The sequence below is a fragment of the Procambarus clarkii genome, chromosome 23 (assembly GCF_040958095.1).
Source record: "Procambarus clarkii isolate CNS0578487 chromosome 23, FALCON_Pclarkii_2.0, whole genome shotgun sequence".
Lineage (NCBI taxonomy): Eukaryota > Metazoa > Arthropoda > Malacostraca > Decapoda > Cambaridae > Procambarus > Procambarus clarkii.
In genome coordinates this window covers 31,285,195-31,305,575 of record NC_091172.1, presented here as the reverse complement: position 1 = coordinate 31,305,575, position 20,381 = coordinate 31,285,195, and the positions used below count along the sequence as shown (strand labels likewise).

Here is a 20,381-nt window from a genome sequence, read left to right as displayed (position 1 = left end):
TACTCGAGCTGCGACAACATCTACCACAGTCTACTGTGGGCCAAGTACTCGAGCTGTGACAACATCTACCACAGTCTACTGTGGGACAAGTACTCGAGCTGCGACAACATCTACCACAGTCTACTGTGGGACAAGTACTCGAGCTGCGACAACATCTACCACAGTCTACTGTGGGCCAAGTACTCGAGCTGCGACAACATCTACCACAGTCTACTGTGGGACAAGTACTCGAGCTGCGACAACATCTACCACAGTCTACTGTGGGACAAGTACTCGAGCTGTGACAACATCTACCACAGTCTACTGTGGGACAAGTACTCGAGCTGCGACAACTTCTACCACAGTCTACTGTGGGACAAGTACTCGAGCTGCGACATCTACCACAGTCTACTGTGGGACAAGTACTCGAGCTGTGACAACATCTACCACAGTCTACTGTGGGACAAGTACTCGAGCTGCGACATCTACCACAGTCTACTGTGGGACAAGTACTCGAGCTGTGACAACATCTACCACAGTCTACTGTGGGACAAGTACTCGAGCTGCGACAATATCTATCTATCACAGTCTACTCGAATTCGCCTCCTGCCCAATTTCATTGTATTGATACATATTTGTTGACCTGCCCGAAACGCTGCGCGTGCTAGTGGCTTTACAAGACTGTAATTACCATATTTGTATCCTCACATTCCTTATGTACATTCTTGTATATGCATAAATAAAATAAAATAAAAAATATTTCAGTGTGATAGGCAATGAACCAACTAGTTCGTATGTTGGTACTCTTCTACTTGCTGTAAAGCATGCAGAAGAGTAGAAACTAGAATATAATACAACAAATATATAATTACAGAAGAATATAATTTCAACTTGAAATTAAAAGTCAAATGAGACTGCTCGTCTAAAGAATTTGTTTAGGCTTCAGGTCCATAGCCCAAGATTATCTTTATTTACTAGCGTCTCCTGCAGGTCTGTATAAACCTGCGCGCTTCTAAATCAGCGAAAAAAGTTAATACAATGTTGTCTGCAATTGTTACTCAATTCGTCTGAGGTTACACTCAAAAAAACTAAAACTGCTTCCCATGCCGGGAATCGAACCCGGGCCTCCTGGGTGAAAGCCAGGTATCCTAGCCACTAGACCACATGGGAGTTGGCAATTTCTGTGTTTTATAATTAAAAATAACAATTAAGTAGTAGCCCTATTCACAGCCCGTCCTTGTCTAAATAGTACTCTTAGTAATTATGTGAGCCATTGTACATATATTGATGTAATAGACAATTAGAAAGTAGAATTTGATATTATTGAATTTGGACAAACCGGAAAAGGTTTTGTATTTATGATGGTAATAAAACTAACCTAACCAGCCTAGAGGCCTAAAACACGCTATCTGAGGCCTAATATAGTACATATATGTGCCTAAGCCTAGGAATATTTACGTGTGGGTTTTAGCTTTATTTTTTTCCGGATTCCATAAATAATAGTACCAAATTCTACTATCTAATAGTCCAATATACGTCTGTGCATGTCCATGATCCACATAGTTACAAAATGTACTATCTAAACTGGAAGATGAATTGCCATATACTCATCATGTGAGTGGTAGTTTACTATACCTTCCGTACTCATTCTTGGTGAAGGTTCGAACCTGTGTGCCAGATGTTCCCAGACGCGCTCTAGTCAACTGTACCACGACATGGGTAAAAGAATTGCAACCTAGAGTGCTACTGCCCCCACGATGGTCACGAGGCTTCCACTGAAGCTTACCCGGGGTGTCACACAATGTTTGCTAACTGTAGGTAGTAACTGAGTGATTGTAACCTATCCACCGCTGCCCACTGGATGGGGGGCGGTGTGCAGGACAAACATATAAATTGTGACACTAGCTCTCCACATATGTCAGTTGCTTAATTTAGAACTTGTACTTGAGGTCGATCTCGAACCCATTGTTGATGTGACGACTTATACTGAATTTTGTAACTAGCTCATCAAGATTGTAACTTGCTTAGCTAAATGAATTGTGGGGTTCAGTCCCTGAGCCCATTATGTGCCTCTGTAACCCTTTCCACTACCGCCCACAAGATGGGTATGGGGTGCATAATAAATGAACTAAAATAACTGCTAGGTGAACAGAGGCAATGGGTGTAAGGAGCCCATATACGTCTCGCCTTGCCAGAGAATCGAACCCAGGACCGTTGGGTTGTGAACCAAATACACTAACCACAGCAGCCCGTCCTCCAAACAAAGATCCAAAAGTGATTCCATCCACCCGCCAAACCCCCTGTTTATGAATGAAAAGCGGTTTACACACGACTCACAACTGCTGACGTTCGAATATATCCGGAACAAGTGCTTCACTGACGAATTTTGTTCGAATCACAACGCTGTAAATGCTTCACCCACGTACTACAAATACAAATAATCGCCAACAGAACCTAAACACCTATCCTATCCTATGCCTATATATGCACAATATGCCAATATATTATAATATTAATTTATACTTGAGAAAATTCCCGTTTTGAATGAACAGCATGTTAAAATTTATGAAGGCGTCTGTGGGGTCGACCGCTGAATGTAATGGACTTGAGTCGAGGATGGGTTGAACCACAGTGCCACAGGTTACTCCTAAAATTATATCCTTCGAACCGGATTCGAACCAGTGACCTATGGATGCCTGCTTGATGCTCCTACTACAGTCCACCGCTCTACCAACTGAGCTATCGAAGGAACTGTGTACATGGAATGTTGTTTGGCTTCACCATTAACAATTTTGTTGCACACCTTATAAAAATATTTTGCTATTGAATTTTCTGTTGTCAAGGTGCAAGAAAACGCGATGCTCGACCACGAGGCCCAGGTTCGAATCTCGCCATGTGAAGGTGTTTTGGTTTATCTAGGCTGTTCAGCTCGAGAACCGTCCCTTGAGGGTTGTTTTTGTGAAGAAATTTGTTGTGAAGGAAGCAGAGGTAAATTTTATATGGAACTAAATAAAAAAAATTGTATATAACATTCTTAGAAATAGAAACTTAAAAGTTTCTTTAACCACAAAAATCATTTCCTTCGAACCGGATTCGAACCAGTGACCTATGGATGTCTGCTTGTTGCTCCTACTACAGTCCACCGCTCTACCAACTGAGCTATCGAAGGAACTACACAATTGTCAGTTTTAAATATTTATATGGACATATAATGGTCATATAAATTTCATTCTACTCACCTAATTGCGCTTGCGGTGGTTAAGCTTCTGCGCTTTGGTCCCTGCTCTCAACTCTTAATCAACTGCTGTACAGGTTCCTGAGCCTATTGCAACCCGTCCTCAATAGGAATGGCCAAATGCTTGATAATCCAACCGCCAAACCCCCTGCTGATGAATGATAAACAGTTTATACACAACTCACAACTGATGGCGTTCGATCCTTTCTCGAACAGTGCTTCGCTGACGACCTCTGTTCGAACCACAACGCCGTAAATGCTTCATCTACGTACTTCAAATGCCGCCAAACTCCCTGTTTATGAATGAACAACGGTTTACACACGACTCCAACTAGGCACCCCACAAGGGGGGAGTACTCAGTCCTACCTTGTTTAATGTTCTAATTAATGCTTTACTAAAATTAATCCCAACTAGTCCGGCAAACATCACTACCAGCTATGCAGATGACATTCTTGTACATACTAAAACCCACCGCGAAATGCAAACAGTCTTAAATTGTATACATACAGCTTGTGAGAGCCTTGGTCTTGTAATCAGCGCTACTAAAACTAAGGTATTTAACAGACAAATTGGCAATCGCAAAAGTGGACCACGAAAACTTAAGATAGATAACATACCAATAGACTATGTCTCTTCTTTCAAATACCTTGGTGTCTCTGTCCCTTGTACCTCAACTGCTGTCAATAAGTTACATCAACAGTGTAGAGACAGACTCAAGGCTCTCAGAACTGTAGTGGGGTACAGTCCTAAGTACGGTGTTAATATTATAATAGCAAAAATGATGTATTTAGCATATATACGGTCTCTGACCAACTCGTTCTCGCACTTGCTTATAGTCAATATCTTACTTATGAATAAGTGCATATGTAACATACCAATTTATTGTGAATATTTGAGTTTACCTTGAAATGCTGAATAGAAAACCACAACCTAACCTAACCTTCTTAGTATGTTAAGATATTACTATTAGTACTTAACCTATACCTATATTGATATTACAGTTTTATAAAAATAATAAAACAAAACTAAAATATTTAAATAAATTGTAAAATAACTCAGGATATTGTCAAATTTTGTATAAAATCTCTATTGTTTAATAAACTAAGAGGAAAAGTTAGTGTCTTGAAAAAAAAGATGGCTTAGAATATATCACATATGTACTTATTTAAAAGCGAAATAGTGACTATAAGCAATAAGTCATATATGTGCTGTTTTGTGCGAGAGCAGCCTGCTCTCGCACAAGAGAGTGCTCTCACACTCTCGAATCACTGATAGAGTATCATGCACCAGCTTTAGTCCTGCAAAATGGCAAAAGTATTGATAGACTGGAAAAAATGCAAAATGAAGCACTCAGAATTATACTTGGCTGTCCTATAGCTACCAAAGTTCTCAACATGCGGGAAGAATTAAATATACTTATCATTCGAGATAGAATATTTGAAATTAATCTTATGATGGGACTAAAGCTTCTGCGTGATAACAAAAACAACATTGTGTCAGTTGCACTGTTAGAACACATACGAAATGGAACCAGCGAGTCTAAATGGATTAAAAGAACAGCCACTCATATTAAAATGATGGGACTGCACGATGTATATACAGATGAAAGAGTACAGCACTTCCTTCCACCCTGGCAGATAGTACCTTTTGACATCCTGACCCCTGCATACCCCACCAAGAAACTAATCACAAACAACCCTCATGCTCAGCTTGCTGCTAAATTAAGCACCATAGAACACATTCACAATATACAAGCTGAAACCAACATAGCACAGACCATATACACTGACGGATCACTCAACACAGCTACAGGGAGGGCAGGAAGTGCTGTTATTGCTCATCAGCCCGATGGCAGCACAATTCAAAGGAATATAAGAATTAGTAACTGGGCATCCACAATGCAAGCCGAGTTGGTAGCAATACTGGTAGCACTCGAAATTATTGACAACACTGAAGTAGACAGCTTAATCATTTCTGACTCCCTTTCCTCACTACGAGCAATAAACAGTTTGCAATCAAGTAATAACGTGCTTGTCTTGGAAGCTAGACGTAGATATATAAGAATACTTAGCAAGAGGGTATATATAAAAATGTTGTGGATTCCTTCTCACATTGGCCTGCAGGAATATGACAAAGTTGACGCCCTTGCTAAGGCTGCAGTAAATAAAGACAGTATTGAACGGAATCTTGAGTTATCAAATAGGTCCCTTAAAAGTGTCATTAGACGAGAACTCCTGGATGGATTTGAAGAAAGTAGAACAGTGCAAACTGGAACTAGCAGGTCCATTGTTCATCACAATGAAATGTGTGAAGTAAAACATGTGTATGGGGCAAGTAACAAAGTCAGTAGACTAACAGATGTTGTCACAGCTCGTATAAGACTTGGCTACAAGTATCTCTGGCAGTTCGGCTTGTATAGGGATCTAGATGAAGTAAAGTGTAAAGTGTGTGGACAAAGACAGGGACACACACTCGAACACTATATCTTGGATTGTAGTAAAATTGAGCCATTTAGAGATAAATTTAAGCTCACTCTGTATGATAAGGCAACCTATCTTATTACCATGGATAAATTACCTGAAATCCTTGCACTGTATCCATATTTCGCTTCCAGTAGATAAACGACATATGAGATGAAGACACAAGTAGTGTATTGTGAAGACTAATAATAAACAGAAGCTCCCCTATGACTCTGTAATATCCCCATTGGTCAAACTATTATGTAATGGGCGATAAGACCCACCATTAATGTATAATGACTTACTGTAAATATATAGCTCTTGAAATAGCACTTTCTCTGTAACTAGCTGACATTGTAACTATAAGGTGTGAAGGATAGATGAAATTGTTTATGTAATAATCTAAGATGAGGTCTGATAAAGACCTTTTGTGCCCTCTGTAATGCTTTTTGCGCTACCGCTCACAGGATGGGTATGGGGTGCACAATAAATTCGCCGCCTCCGGCGGCAACAATCAAAATCAAATCACAACTGATGACGTCCGAACACTTCCGGAACAAGTGCTTCACTGACGAATTTTGTTCGAACCTCAACGCTGTAAATGCTTCACCCACGTACTACAAGTACAAATATTCGCCAACAGAACCTATATATACACAATATGCAAATATAATATAATATTAATTTATATTTGAGAAAATTCCCGTTTTGAATGAACAGCATGTTAAAATTTATGAATGCGTCTGTGGGGTCGACCGCTGAATGTAATGGACTTTAATTGAGGACGGGTTGGTAAATGCTTCACCCACGTACTTCTTATAATCGCCAATAGAACCTAAACACCTAACATAACTGCGCCTAGCTAAACACAAAACTTTAATATATATTGATATTAACTTATTTAAAACAAACTTATTTTTAATACACAGTACGATAACATTTATAAAAGCGTCTAGAGGCCGCCGCTTTAACGAGCCTGGTCTGAGGACAGCTTGGTTGATGATGATGGGCTGCTTGTTTATTAATAAAACTAATTTTGGGGTTTATTTTCCTGACCTCATTGTGTGCCTCTGTAACCTTCTCCACTACCACCCACAGGATGAGTATGGAGTACATATATACCCTCAACCACTCAATGGCTGAGTCTTAGCAACCACTCAAGTGGCTGAGTCTTAGCAACCACTCAAGTGGCTGAGTCTTAGCAACCACTCAAGTGGTTACTAAGATATGTAGACCATAACTCTCCTGGGCTGAGCCAAATCAAGTCATATCACAAATGTAACTTATAAACGGCCGTACATTTACAGTAAAAAAATATTTATGTTTTTTACAAAATTTCCCAGCACTGTTTACTTGTAATAATAATAAGAGTATAAAGCTTATTTATGGCGGTAGAGGCAGTGTGGTCACCTTAATGTTTTGATAATTCTGCTGTTATTGATGTTGTTGCTGCTGTTATTGGTGTTGTTGCTGCTGTTATTGATGTGGCTGCTGCTGTTATTGATGTTATTGATGTTGTTGCTGCTGTTATTGATGTGGCTGCTGCTGTTATTGATGTTATCGATGTTGTTGCTGTTGTTATCGATGTTGTTGCTGCTGTTATCGATGTTGTTGCTGCTGTTATCGATGTTGTTGCTGCTGTTATCGATGTTGTTGCTGCTGTTATTGATGTGGCTGCTGCTGTTATTGATGTTATCGATGTTGTTGCTGCTGTTATTGGTGTTGTTGCTGCTGTTATTGATGTGGCTGCTGCTGTTATTGATGTTATTGATGTTGTTGCTGCTGTTATTGATGTGGCTGCTGCTGTTATTGATGTTATCGATGTTGTTGCTGTTGTTATCGATGTTGTTGCTGCTGTTATCGATGTTGTTGCTGCTGTTATCGATGTTGTTGCTGCTGTTATCGATGTTGTTGCTGCTGTTATTGATGTGGCTGCTGCTGTTATTGATGTTATCGATGTTGTTGCTGCTGTTATCGATGTTGTTGCTGCTGTTGTCGATGTTGTTGCTGCTGTTATCGATGTTGTTGCTGCTGTTATTGATGTGGCTGCTGCTGTTATTGATGTTATCGATGTTGTTGCTGCTGTTATCGATGTTGTTGCTGCTGTTATTGATGTGGCTGCTGCTGTTATTGATGTTGTTGCTGCTGTTATTGATGTTGTTGCTGCTGTTATTGATGTTATCGATGTTGTTGCTGCTGTTATTCATGTTATCGATGTTGTTGCTGCTGTTATTGCTGCAACTGGCATTGATGTAGTTGTTAATGATGTGATTGTTGTTATTGATATAAGTGCTGCTTTTTAGGATGCTGTTCCTGGAGTTTGTATTGATGTGATTGTTGTTATTGATGTGGTTGCTGTTATTAATGTGACCTGTTATTGATGCTGTTATTGACGATGCTACTATTATTAACGTATCTGTTGTTATTGATACAACAGCTTTTTTGTAAGCTAGGACTGGTCAGCAGCTGGCCTAGTTGATATGACCGAGAAAATATTTCAAGTCATTATACTAGACAATCGGTGTTTGGAAAGGCGGGGCCCGAGAGCTAAAGTTCAATCGTGTAGTGAAATTGGTGAATACATATACACACATTTACACTAGTACGCACTTACACTTATACAGACACATACACAGAACAAAGGAAGACATTGAGAGAGGAGGGAGGCCGTGGTGAGGGCGTCCCTGTGTATAACTTTCTCTCCTAAGACAATGTTTAACGTGACTTTGCCAGAGTGGGGGCTTTTGTTGACGGCAGAGAATGTTTTCCATAATAGACCGTGTCTGCTGGCTAGTGTTGAGCAGAGTGGGCTGCTTGTTACGGTAGAATAGCCGTGGTGGTGGCCCAGAGTGGTGGTGGCCCAGGGTGGTGGTGGTGGTGGCCCAGGGTGGTGGTGGTGGTGGTGGTGGCCTAGAGTGGTGATGGTGATGGTGGTGGGCCGTAGTGGTGGTGATGGTTGTGGTAGGCCGTAGTGGTGGTGATGGTGGGCCGGGGGTGGTGTTGATGGTGGTGGTAGGCCGGGGTGGTGGTGGGCCAGTATTCACCTAGTTGTACTCACCTAATTGTGCTTGCAGGGGTTGAGCTTTGTCTCTTTGGTCCCGCCTCTCAACTGTCAATCAACTGGTGTTCAGATTCCTGAGCCTACTGGGCTCTATCATATCTACATGTGAAACTGTGTATGGAGTCAGCCTCCACCACATCACTGCCTAATGCATTCCATTTGTTAACTACTCTGACACTGAAAAAGTTCTTTCTAACGTCTCTGTGGTTCATCTGGGTACTAAGTTTCCACCTGTGTCCCCTTGTTCGTGTTTCACCCGTGTTAAAGAGTTTGTCTTTGTCCACGGTGTCAATTCCCCTGAGAATTCTGTAGGTGGTTATCATGTCTCCCCTTACTCTTCTGTCTTCCAGGGACGTGAGTTTCAGCTCCTTTAGCCTTTCCTCGTAGCTCATACCTCTCAGTTCCGGGACGAGTCTGATGACATACCGCTGAATCTTCTCTAACTTTGTCTTGTGTTTAACTAGATAATCCTCCAAGCTGGAGCTGCATATTCCAGGTTTGGTCCGACATAAGTGGTATACAGGGTCCTGAACGATTCCTTACATAAGTTTCTAAAGGCAGTTCTTATGTTGCCAGTCTAGCATATGCCGCTGATGATATCCTTTTGATGTGGGCCTCTGGGGTCAGGTTCGGTGTGATATCAACCCCCAGACCTTTCTCTCTATTTGACTCTTGTAGGATTTCACCTCCCAGATGGTACCTTGTGTTCAGCCTTCTGCTTCCTTCGACTAATTTCATTACTTAGCACTTTCCTGAGTTGAACTTTAGTAGCCATTTTCTAGACCATTTCTCCAGCTTGTCCAGCTCGTCCTGTAGTCTCTCTCTATCATCATCTGTCTTGATTCTTCTCATAATTTTTGCATCATCAGCAAACAATGAGAAGAATGAGTCTATACCCTCTGGAAGATCGTTTACATATATTAGAAACAATGACAAGCAGCAATGACACATGTATCAAAATGGGTAGGGTTAAAAGTAATGGAGGCATCCACCGAATCAACGAGGTGTTTATGGAGGAAGAAATCGTGAGGACGTGTAGTGTCCAGATGGGTTAGATCAAAGTATTTAGTCCATGTAGCAAGATCAAACAAGGTGTTGAACGTATGAGCACTGGAAGGGATCGTGCGAGGGCGGCGGTGGGAAAGTCGGCACCGAGCACCCCCAGTGAGAGGGAAGAGGGTGGGGGGGGGGGTAAAAAATGCAGTTGTCACAATGAGAGCAGTAGCCACTCCAGGTGATGAGATGGTCACCACTGGGAGCTTGGGCCTCAACCCTACCACAGAGGAGGGAGGGGAGCAGAGAAGGGGGGGGGGTTAGTCAGGAGGGTCAAAGGAGTAGCTTGGTCTGGGCCCAATGTAGCGGAGGCTACAGAGCCCGGTCTTCCAACACAGTCCGACTCGGGGCTTGTTCGCCCACCCCACGCACCTGGGAAGTTATACAAGGATCATTCAGCGACATAGAAACGAGGAGGTAATAATTTCATTCACGAATGAGCCCCCATACCCACCATGGAGCCACAATTAGAGGATAGGACACCCAACAAGAGACAGGCCGGGGCCCCCCTAGGGGTCCATTGTGAGTATACACCCCGCAATTAAGAACCGTCAGTCTGTCGAGATCGGGTTCAGCAATGAAAAGAGGATTGACAATGAAAGCGTCTCCCTCGCTCGTGACGTTGGGTGCCACAGTCCTATGGGTGAGAGAGTGTGCCTCCCCAATCACCCGGGCGTCAAAACAGAAGATATCGGAAAGAATAATCCAGACTGGCAAAAGGTCGGCGGGAAAGACAATGAGAAAGGAGAAGAGGGGGGAGGAAAAATGAAGCACAAGGAAGAGGAGATAGGGACCAGCATAATTAGTGAAGACGGCAACAGGAGCATAATGCTCCAAAAGGCCAGAGGACCGTCCCATGGAGCACCACACCCCAGCGCCCGTCTACCAAGCCCCCTCACCACGACAATAAGATGGAAAGGGAGAGGAGTTATGTATCAGTAGTTACCTATCAGTGTCTGACTATGAGGGTGAGGTTTAGCATTGTATGCCCCGCCCACTACCCTTGTTGCTTAACAACTTTGACGTTCAAATTCTTTGTCGAATCTGTCCTTAAAGATGTGGATGGAGGTGACTTCCATAACTTCTTCTCCTAATGTAGTCCACGTGTTGACCACCCGTACAGGGTATACGATTATTTCCTTACATTCCTTCAGCTCATATGGGTCTCCAGCTTCCACTTGTGTCCTCTTGTCCTATTTTCTTTAAACTTAAAGAGGCTCTCCTTGTCCACCTTGTCTAGTCCCCCTCAGGTTCTTTCTTATTTTGTTGCCGCCGGAGGAGGCTAGTTTATTGTGCACCCCATACTCATCCTGTGAGCGGTAGCGCAAAAAGCATTACAGAGGGCACAAAAGGTCTTTATCAGAACTCAACTTAAATTATTACATAAATAAATAATTTCATCTATCCTTCTCACATTATAATTACAATGTCAGCTAGTTACAGAGAATGTTCTATTTCAAGAGCTATATATTCTTGTATACTTCCATCCTGGAACTTACCTGGGGGGGGGGGGTTGTGGGAGTTCTTCTACTCCTCAAGCTCGCGCTGAGGCCCAGGTTTCACTTGTGAGAGCCCGGTCAGCGGGCCCATCAATCCACAACCCGGTTGGTGCAGTACTTCTTCCAGGATGAACTCTACGACATATTAAATGCAAGGAAAAAATAGCAATGTCAAGGAACGCATGAACTCTATAAGCTACAAATTAACGAGACGTTATCAAAATCATAAATTACCAAACTACAACCGCTAACTTGCCCTCCCCCCCCCCCCTCCATCATCCCGCGACCCACTTCAATATGCACCACCCTTTACCTCTCCCCCCCCCTCCCCCACGCAATCCAGCTATCAAAACTAATGGGGGTCCCTTCCCAGCCCAGCCAATCAGCTGGCCAAGTCATCACAGCACTGCAGGGAGACATTCCCCGCCATGATGTAACAAAACTGACCAATCCCGCACTAATCAAAACATTTAATAAATTAGAAGTTAAAAATATTGTTATTGTCCCATGAGAGTTGTGGGTACTTGAGGACGACGTGTATGTGTTATACCCCGACTCGTGTGATGTCATGAGCACCAGGCTCAACATGACATCACATGAAGCGTCCATTAGTTGTGCCAGGGTATATATAGACCGGGAGAGGGGTGCTGTCAGACGTGCTGGTCATCCGCCAATCAGCGAAATATTTTGGCGTGACGTCACTTGTTTACATGCGTGTGTGTACTCACTTAGTTGAGCTTGAAGGGGGTTGAGCTGCGGCTCTTTGGTCCCACCTCTCAACTGTCAATCTACTGGTGTACAGGTTCCTGAGCCTCTCGAGCTCTATCATACCTACATTTGAAATTGTGTATGGAGTCAGCCTCCACCACATTACGTCCTAATGCATTCCTAATAGTGTGTGTGTGTGTGAGAGAGAGAGAGAGAGAGAGAGAGAGAGAGAGAGAGAGAGAGAGAGAGAGAGAGAGAGAGAGAGAGAGAGAGAGAGAGAGAGAGAGAGAGAGAGAGAGAGAGAGAGAGAGAGAGAGAGAGAGAGAGAGAGAGAGAGAGAGAGAGAGAGAAAATGTAGTTATTAAGTGGTCAGTAATTACGGACCATTGAAATTTTTTTAATTACTGGTCAAATTTTTCAGATAATAATCTCTCAACTTAAAGACATAATTTTTCTTTACCATTATCGGTTACCATGTAGTCGACAGTATGGTTTTAGAAACAGTCGTTCTGCTGCTGATCTCTTCAAAATCTCTAAATTGGCATCTGTCACTAGATGAGTCCAAGATCAGATGCTTTGTACTGGACATTGCCAGTGTTTTTAAATCGGGTCTGGCACTCTATATTAGTAGCAAAGCTTCAAGCACGAGGTATCTCAGGCTCCATTTTAGAGCTAATAAAGGACTACCTTCAAGAACGGATTCGAACAGTAGACCTCAATAGAACAGAATCTGTAAGCCCCTCAATTGGTGCCAGAGTTCCACAGGGTAGTGTACTTGGCCCTCTGCTGTGGAATGTCTATTTCAACGCTCTTCTTCACCTCATTCCTGGAGCTCAGTTCTATGCTGATGATTGTACTTTAACCTTTACACATAAGAAAAGAAGAAATGCCAACTGGTATAAGACTCATTAATCACACTTTCAGCAATATATATCTACGAAGGCAGATCACATATGCGGCTGAGAAAACACAGGCGATGATGTTAACAAGACAGTATGATACTGCAAATTGGTCAGGCTTATAAATGAATGAAAGAAACCTAGTGTTTAGTGATGAATTTAACATAATAGAAATTAAGTTTGACTCCTCATTGACCATTAAAAGCCACGTGCTTAACCTAGCTCTCAAGGCAGCCAGGAAACTTATGACCTAATGGCACATCTCATACCTTCTTGACAGCAGGGGTGGGAAAACTGTACATGAATCACAAGTTCGCTACCATCTTGAGTATATATATCACTCTCCTGGGTTGCTTACCCTCATCTCGTCTTGGAATTTGGGACAAGGTGGAGAAATGTGCACAACGGCTCGTCTCACTATTCTTGACCTGTTTTGGATGGACTGATCGCAACATCAGAACCTTCAATACTGGAAAGATGTTGGTGCACTTAATGTTATATACAAGGTCAAGATTGTCAAGGTTCCCTCACCTGGCCTAACTTCGCGGACAATGAGAATCTGGCTCCCATAACACAAGACGCTCAGCCACCAACAGACGCATGCTCGTAATATCTTTTGCAAGAACATTACTTCATCAGCGATCATTCATTACAACGATGACTCGCATCTGGAACTAGCGCCCTGAACACGTAGATATGCGTGAAAATCTGGTCGACCGACCATCTGAAGGCTCTTCAGCACAGCTGGTATCTGGTTGTAGCCAGATTGTAGCAGGTATGGAAGTGGTGATAGCAGGAGTGGAGGTGGTGGTAGGAGGTGTGGTGGTGGTGGTAGCAGGTGTGGAGGTGGTGGTAGCAGGTGTGGAGGTGGTGGTAGCAGGTGTGGAGATGATGTAAGCTGGTATATGATGATAAAGGCAGCAGCAAAGACCGGCCACTGAAAAAAAAGGCTCTCGTTATTATAACATAGTTGTACCTCCAGGAGTTTACAAAAACAAAGAAAACGAAAGTATTTCATTTTAAAGTTAGTGGAATTTAAACGTTGTATTTGATCAATAATGTTCTTCCTAGAGATGTGTCTTGATGCAGCATGACATGCTGGGCCAAGCTGGCCACATAACGTGTCACATTAACATAGAAACGTCATTATAATTTCGTCTGCAAACACCCGTAGGAGGTTCATACTAACGAGTATTGAAGCTGAGCTCAGGAGTCATGAGGCTGCTAGGAGCGGCCTAACAGCGTGACAGATGTGCTAAGAGCAAAAGGGACTGCTGGTGTGTGGCAGGTGCGGTTGGTGTGACAATGGGCGGCAGGTGTGGCAGGGGCGGCAGGTGTGGCAGGGGCGGCCGGTGTGGTACAGGAGGCAGATGTGGCATGGGCGACCGATATCGCAGAGGAGACAGATGTGGCAGGGGCGACCGGTGTGGCAGGTGTGGCAGAGGAGGCAGGTGTGGCAGAGGAGGCAGATGTGGCAGGGGCGACCGGTGTGGCAGACGAGGCAGATGTGGCATGGACGACCTGTGTGGCAGAGGAGGCAGGTGTGGCAGGGGCGACCGGTGTGGCAGAGGCAGGTGTGGCAGAGGAGGCAGGTGTGGCATGGGCGACCGGTGTGGCAGAGGAGGCAGGTGTGGCAGGGACGACCGGTGTGGCAGAGGAGGCAGGTGTGGCAGGGGCGACTGGTGTAGCAGAGGAGGCAGGTGTGGCAGGGGCGACTGGTGTAGCAGAGGAGGCAGGTGTGGTAGAGGAGGCAGGTGTGGCAGGGGCGACCGGTGTGGCAGAGGACGCAGGTGTGGCAGGGACGACCGGTGTGGCAGAGGAGGCAGGTGTGGCAGGGGCGACCGGTGTGACAGAGGAGGCAGGTGTGGCATGGGCGACTGGTGTAGCAGAGGAGGCAGGTGTGGCAGGGGCGACTGGTGTAGCAGAGGAGGCAGGTGTGGCAGGGGCGACTGGTGTAGCAGAGGAGGCAGGTGTGGCAGGGGCGACCGGTGTGACAGAGGAGGCAGGTGTGGCATGGGCGACTGGTGTGGTAGAGGAGGCAGGTGTGGCAGGGGCGACCGGTGTGGCAGAGGAGGCAGGTGTGGCAGGGGGGTGGCGCCACCTACTGCCACCATCGAGACGGGAAGACGGTCCCTTATTTGGGTATTTTGGGAGACCTGCTGAAGGTTGGTTGACTCAGAGACGTTTGTGGCTAGTAGTGAGGAGGGTGGTGTGGCGTGGCTGTGTGGTGGTGTGGCGGTGTGTTCTGGAGTGGTGTGGTGGTGGTGTGGTGGTGTGGTGTAGTGGTGGTGTGGTGGTGTGTTGGTGTGTTGGTATGGTAGTGTGGAGTGGTGGTGTGGCGGTGTGTTGGTGTGGTGTAGTGGTGGTGTGGTGGTGTGTTGGTGTGAGGTGGTGTGGCGGTGTGTTGGTATGGTGTAGTGGAGTGGTGTGTTGGTGTGGTGTAGTGGAGTGGTGTGGTGGTGTGTTGGTGTGGTGGAGTGGTGTGGCGGTGTGAGGTGGTGTGGCGGTGTGCTGGTATGGTGTAGTGGAGAGGTGTGGTGGTGTGTTGGTGTGGTGTAATGGAGTAGTGTGGTGGTGTGGCGGTGTGTTGGTGTGTGGTGGTGTGGCGGTGTGTTGGTGTGGTGTAATGGAGTGGTGTGGTGGTGTGGCGGTGTGTTGGTGTGATATTGTGGAGTGATGTGGTAGTGTGATGTGGCGGCGCGGTGTGCCAATCTGTTGTGGTGGTGTAGCAGAGTAGTGTGCTAGTGTGGTGTGACGTAGTGGTAATGCGGCCATGTGGTGGTGGGGCGGAGTGATGAGGTGGTGTGGTGCAGCGGTGTAGTGTGGCTGTGTAGTGTCTGTATGGTGTGGCGTGGCTGTGTGTTGCAGAGGTGTAGTGGAGCGGTATGGCAGAGTAGTGTTGTAGACTGCTGTGGCGTGGCTGTGTGTTGCAGAGGTGTAGTGGAGCGGTATGGCAGAGTAGTGTTGTAGACTGCTGTGGCGTGGCTGTGTAAGGATACAGCAGTGTTGGGAGACTGTGGCAGAGCACTTTACCCACATCATCGCAAATGTCGCCAGGGAAGCTGTCCGTTCTTGTCTTATCTCTCGTAAAGGTATTCCATATTCCGACTTTTACCCGGTTATCCATTCCTCCGTCCTTACCCGTTGGCAGGCATCTTGGTCGTCTGTTACTGGTAACAAACTACGTACTCTTAAATGTTGTGTGTCCTCGTGGCCGTCCTCCTTCCACCGTACCCGGCGGTGGGAAACAGCTCTAGCGAGGTTGCGTATTGGACATACTCACTTAACTCACTGTCACTTAATGGAGCGCCGCCCTGCTCCTTATTGTCCACATTGCATTGTCCCTCTTACTGTCGTACATGTCCTTGTTGAATGTCCTGACTTCCAGGACGAGCGTGTGTGTTGCTTTCCATCCGTCCCTCGCGGTCACCTGTCCCTCAATAGAATTCTTGGTGACTCGGATAATTTTGATATCGTTCGCCTTATGCGTTTTTGTTCTCGTATTGTCATCCTTGGTGATATTTAGCGCCGTCTGATTATCCCGCACATTTGATGGTGCTACACAGCCTTCCCGGCTTGGTGCCTTCTTTTGATAATTACTTGCTTAAGAATATTGATTCTATTGGTCTCAAGCTTTGTTATCCACTGAGTATTTGGAAGTTTGCCGTAGCAAAGCACGTCGTACATATAATAATATATGCAGGGAAAAATTCGCCCAAAAGAATGTGTTATGTTTACCATATTTCTCTGGGTTTGAGAATATAGTCAAGGCCTTGAAACTTTTTGATATACATGTATTGTTTAGCTACGAAAATACTGTTGGTAAACTATTAGTTAGAAACAGCCCTCGTACTGATAATTGTGTCATTTATAAAATACCTTGTAAAGACTGTAAAAGGTTCTATGTTGGGCAAACATCTAAAGATTTGAAATGTAGAATTTCGCAACATAAATACTCTGTAAGACATGGCCAAATGTCTAATGCTTTGTTCATTTGTCAGAATATGCTCACCAAATTGATTGGGAGATGGCTTCTTCAATAACGAATTGTAAGAGTACTTATAATAGGAACATAATTGAATCTGCTTTAATACAGATTACAAAAGAATGTAATTTGAACATTAGCAGTGGTTTATATAACTTAGATCCATTTTTGATAGATCAATTAAGCGGCAATTTGAGTAGGATAATTGATACACATTGGTCTCACTAATTCATTGTAAATATTTACTATCTTATGCTATTATTATCTATGTGTGGGCCTATTGGTGGGTATAAATAGGAGCTGCGTCGTATGGGCCAATAGGCCTTCTTCAGTTCTTATGCGACTCTAATTTGTATCCACCTAATTCCCATTCATTTGTTATTGTACCTCACCTCACTTCACCTCTCTCTCCTGCCTATATATATGTCCAATACTTGACCTGTAAATCATTCATTCTGAAGATGTATTAATATACGAAAGTACTGAAGTAAATTCGTGGTCTGACACTGTCAGTAGAATGAAGCTTCATTCTACTTTGCTCTGATGAAGGCGAATTAGCCGAAAACGCATTAGCATTCTCTATTTTTCACATGTGGTTATTCTGCATATATATATATATATATATATATATATATATATATATATATATATATATATATATATATATATATATATAATGTATATATATATATATGTATATATATATATATATATATGTATATATATGGGTACCACCTCTGGTGCCAGTATTGCATTTTGCCTTGTGTATCTTTGGATTATGTTTGCCTTAGTATTTTTTTCTTTTATAAATCTTTGAACTATTTATTGAGGATTTTAAGCCACCCTGGAGATGGAAAGGGAGATGGAACTTTCACAGATGACAACAAAGAAATGAGCGAAATACTGAGGAATCAGTACGACTCTGTTTTCAGTGAGCCACTAAACACTGAAGATTGATAACCCAAATGAATTTTTCATGGATATGATACCAACAACAAATCATATATCAGATGTCATCCTATACCCAGTGGATTTTGAAGAAGCCATAAACAGTATGCCTATGCACTCTGCACCAGGCCCGGATTCTTGGAACTCTATATTCATCAAGAACTGTAAAAAAAAACCACTATTGCAGGCCCCTTCACATTCTTTGGAGACAAAACCTAGATACTGGCGTTATCCCTGACATACTAAGAACAGCAGAGATAGCACCACTCCATGAAGGAGGAAATAAGGCAGAGGCAAAAAATTACAGATCGATAGCACTAACATCACACATCATAAAAATCTTTGAGAGAGTGCTAAGAAGTAAGATCACAAAATACATGGAATCACAGCATCTCCATAACCCCGGACAACATGGTTTCAGAACAGGGCGCTCTTGCCTGTCGCAGTTGCTGGACCACTATGACATGGCATTAGATGCTATGGAAGACAAACAAAACGCTGATGTAATTTACACAGATTTCGCAATAGCCTTTGATAAATGTGACCATGGTGTTATTGCACATAAAATGCGTTCAAAAGGAATTACCGGAAAAATAGGCAGATGGATATACAATTTCCTGACTAATAAAACCCAATGTGTAATAGTCAACAAAATAAAATCCGGTCCATCAACCGTGAAGAGCTCAGTCCCCCAGGGTACTGTGCTTGCTCCAGTACTTTTTCTCATCCTAATATCGGACATAGACAAGGACACAACCTATAGCACTGTATCATCCTTTGCAGATGACACTTGGATTTTTATGAAAGTAGGCAACATAGAGGACACGGCAAACCTTCAATCAGATGTAAATCAGGTCTTTCTATGAGCTACAGAAAATAATATGGTGTTTAACGAAGATAAGTTCCAGCTCATGCGCTATGGAAAAAAATGAAAATATAAAAACGGAAACCACGTACAAAACTCAGGCAAATCATAACATGGAACGAAAAGGCAATGTAAAGGATCTGGGTGTACTCATATCGGAAGACCTTACCTTTAAAGAACACAATAAAGTAGCCGTCACAACTGCTAGAAAAATGACAGGTTGGATAACAAGAACTTTTCACACTAGAGATGCTATACCGATGATGATACTTTTCAAGACGCTTGTGCTCTCTAGAGTGGAGTACTGCTGCACAATGACAGCCCCTTTCAAAGCTGTAGAAATTGCTGGGGGGAGACTCCCAGGGGGGGACACAATAGACCAGGAAGACCCCCAGGGGGACACAATAGCCCAGGAAGACCCCCAGGGGGACACAATAGACCAGGAAGACCCCCAGGGGGACACAATAGCCCAGGAAGACCCCCAGGGGGACACAATAGCCCAGGAAGACCCCCAGGGGAACACAATAGCCCAAGAAGACCCCCAGGGGGACACAATAGACCAGGAAGACCCCCAGGGGAACACAATAGCCCAGGAAGACCCCCAGGGGGACACAATAGACCAGGAAGACCCCCAGGGGAACACAATAGCCCAGGAAGACCCCCAGGGGACACAATAGCCCAGGAAGACCCCCAGGGGACACAATAGCCCAGGAAGACCCCCAGGGGGACACAATAGACCAGGAAGACCCCCAGGGGGACACAATAGCCCAGGAAGACCCCCAGGGGGACACAATAGACCAGGAAGACCCCCAGGGAACACAATAGCCCAGGAAGACCCCCAGGGGACACAATAGCCCAGGAAGACCCCCAGGGGGACACAATAGACCAGGAAGACCCCCAGGGGAACACAATAGCCCAGGAAGACCCCCAGGGGACACAATAGCCCAGGAAGACCCCCAGGGGACACAATAGCCCAGGAAGACCCCCAGGGGGACACAATAGACCAGGAAGACCCCCAGGGGGACACAATAGCCCAGGAAGACCCCCAGGGGGACACAATAGACCAGGAAGACCCCCAGGGGACACAATAGCCCAGGAAGACCCCCAGGGGACACAATAGCCCAGGAGGACCCCCCAGGGGACACAATAGACCAGGAAGACCCCCAGGGGAACACAATAGCCCAGGAAGACCCCCAGGGGAACACAATAGCCCAGGAAGACCCCCAGGGGATACAATAGACCAGGAGGACCCCCCCAGGGGGCTCCCAGCCTTAGTCAGGGGGCGAGAATGTTCTGACAACAGCCCTTAATATGGCCACTCAGTATATTTAGTACTGACTTCATCGCCTTCTGCTCTCGCGGTTCTTAATGTGTGTCAGACGAGGGGTGAGGGGGAGGTGTGAGGGGAGGGGGGTGAGTTATGAGGTGACGGGAGAGGGTGAGGTGTGTGAGGTGAGGGGTGGGTGGTGAGGAATGACGAGAGGGGTGTGAGGGGAAGGGTGAGAGATATGAGGTGAAAGGAGGGGTGTGAGGTGAGGGTGAGGGGATGCAAGGGAGTAAGAGGGGGGAGACGGAAGGTGGGACAGATGAGGGGAAGGGGACACGAGTGAGGTGAGGGGATGAGGAAACAGAGAAGGGAGTGGTAGATTGTGATGAGAGAGAGAGAGAGAAAGAGAGAGAGAGAGAGAG

General features: G+C 44.7%; 3 non-coding genes across 3 annotated transcripts; all 3 read right to left on the bottom strand.

Moving 5' to 3' along the window:
• Window positions 1–1,077: 1,077 nt before the first annotated feature.
• On the bottom strand, window positions 1,078–1,149 carry TRNAE-UUC (transfer RNA glutamic acid (anticodon UUC)). The gene has a single exon. It is a non-coding gene; the product is annotated as a tRNA-Glu (tRNA).
• Window positions 1,150–2,637: 1,488 nt separating this feature from the next.
• Window positions 2,638–2,728, bottom strand: TRNAY-GUA (transfer RNA tyrosine (anticodon GUA)). Its single transcript is given in 2 exon segments — window positions 2,638–2,673; window positions 2,692–2,728. It is a non-coding gene; the product is annotated as a tRNA-Tyr (tRNA).
• A 329-nt stretch (window positions 2,729–3,057) lies between these two features.
• On the bottom strand, window positions 3,058–3,148 carry TRNAY-GUA (transfer RNA tyrosine (anticodon GUA)). The gene is given in 2 exon segments: window positions 3,058–3,093; window positions 3,112–3,148. It is a non-coding gene; the product is annotated as a tRNA-Tyr (tRNA).
• Window positions 3,149–20,381: the final 17,233 nt, after the last annotated feature.